This window comes from Pelobates fuscus, chromosome 1 (assembly GCF_036172605.1).
Source record: "Pelobates fuscus isolate aPelFus1 chromosome 1, aPelFus1.pri, whole genome shotgun sequence".
NCBI classification, from domain to species: Eukaryota; Metazoa; Chordata; class Amphibia; order Anura; family Pelobatidae; genus Pelobates; species Pelobates fuscus.
Window position 1 is genome coordinate 122,095,676 of NC_086317.1, and position 2,248 is coordinate 122,097,923.

Consider the following 2,248-nt stretch of genomic DNA (forward strand, 5'->3'; position numbering starts at 1 on the left):
TGCTGGTCATTAGCAGAACTCACAAAATCGACAGAAATGAGTAAATTCTGCTCTTTGATTTAGAATCGAGAGGAAGATTTCTTCAAATGAGAGGAAAATGTGTCCATTCTCCACCAGCATCTAGTAGAAATTTGTAACACTATAACATGTTGCACTGAAATAAAAATCTGTTACTTTTCAAGGAACAGTATGGTAGATTTCATCATACGAGTAGGAAATAAATATTTTGATGAAAAAATGTTTTTTCTTTAAATACAATTTTCAAATTGAGGACATGATGTTAGTCATGATTCTGAAAATATATTACCATTCAAGATTTTTAAAGGGGGCACCAGGATTTGAGCTATACCCCCAAATTGGCATGTTTTGATTACTTTTGATTTCCCCCCAATATAATTTAAGAATTTATTTATTTGTTTTTCTTAATTTAGGTTCTCTTGACGGCCTCCTGCTGGTCATTAGCAGAACTCACAAAATCGACAGAAATGAGTAAATTCTGCTCTTTGATTTAGAATCGAGAGGAAGATTTCTTCAAATGAGAGGAAAATGTGTCCATTCTCCACCAGCATCTAGTAGAAATTTATAACACTATAAACAGTTGCACTGAAATAAAAATCTGTTTTACTTTTCAAGGAACAGTATGGTAGATTTCATCATACGAGTAGGAAATAAATATTTTGATGAAAAAATGTTTTTTCTTAAAATACAATTTTCAAATTGAGGACTTGATGTTAGTCATGATTCTGAAAATATATTGCCATTCAAGATTTTTAAATAAAGCACCAGGATTTGAACCTGAGACCTCTTGATCTGCAGTCAAATGTTCTACCACTGAGCTATACCCCCAATTTGGCATGTTTTGAGTCCTTTTGATTTCCCCCCAATATAATTTAAGAATGTATTTATTTGTTTTTCTTAATTTAGGTTCTCTTGACGGCCTCCTGCTGGTCATTAGCAGAACTCACAAAATCGACAGAAATGAGTAAATTCTGCTCTTTGATTTAGAATCGAGAGGAAGATTTCTTCAAATGAGAGGAAAATGTGTCCATTCTCCACCAGCATCTAGTAGAAATTTGTAACACTATAACATGTTGCACTGAAATAAAAATCTGTTACTTTTCAAGGAACAGTATGGTAGATTTAATCATACGAGTAGGAAATAAATATTTTGATGAAAAAATGTTTTTTCTTTAAATACAATTTTCAAATTGAGGACATGATGTTAGTCATGATTCTGAAAATATATTACCATTCAAGATTTTTAAAGGGGGCACCAGGATTTGAGCTCTACCCCCAAATTGGCATGTTTTGATTACTTTTGATTTCCCCCCAATATAATTTAAGAATTTATTTATTTGTTTTTCTTAATTTAGGTTCTCTTGACGGCCTCCTGCTGGTCATTAGCAGAACTCACAAAATCGACAGAAATGAGTAAATTCTGCTCTTTGATTTAGAATCGAGAGGAAGATTTCTTCAAATGAGAGGAAAGTGTGTCCATTCTCCACCAGCATCTAGTAGAAATTTATAACACTATAAACAGTTGCACTGAAATAAAAATCTGTTACTTTTCAAGGAACAGTATGGTAGATTTCATCATACGAGTAGGAAATAAATATTTTGATGAAAAAATGTTTTTTCTTAAAATACAATTTTCAAATTGAGGACTTGATGTTAGTCATGATTCTGAAAATATATTGCCATTCAAGATTTTTAAAGGAGGCACCAGGATTTGAACCTGAGACCTTTTGATCTGCAGTCAAATGTTCTACCACTGAGCTATACCCCCAATTTGGCATGTTTTGAGTCCTTTTGATTTCCCCCCAATATAATTTAAGAATGTATTTATTTGTTTTTCTTAATTTAGGTTCTCTTGACGGCCTCCTGCTGGTCATTAGCAGAACTCACAAAATCGACAGAAATGAGTAAATTCTGCTCTTTGATTTAGAATCGAGAGGAAGATTTCTTCAAATGAGAGGAAAATGTGTCCATTCTCCACCAGCATCTAGTAGAAATTTGTAACACTATAACATGTTGCACTGAAATAAAAATCTTTTACTTTTCAAGGAACAGTATGGTAGATTTCATCATACGAGTAGGAAATAAATATTTTGATGAAAAAATGTTTTTTCTTTAAATACAATTTTCAAATTGAGGACATGATGTTAGTCATGATTCTGAAAATATATTACCATTCAAGATTTTTAAAGGGGGCACCAGGATTTGAGCTATACCCCCAAATTGGCATGTT

At 32.4% G+C, this 2,248-nt stretch overlaps 1 non-coding gene across 1 annotated transcript; it reads right to left on the reverse strand.

The window, feature by feature from the left end:
• Positions 1–1,714: 1,714 nt before the first annotated feature.
• TRNAC-GCA (transfer RNA cysteine (anticodon GCA)) lies at positions 1,715–1,786 on the reverse strand. Its single transcript has one exon. It is a non-coding gene; the product is annotated as a tRNA-Cys (tRNA).
• Between the last annotated feature and the right edge of the window lie 462 nt (positions 1,787–2,248).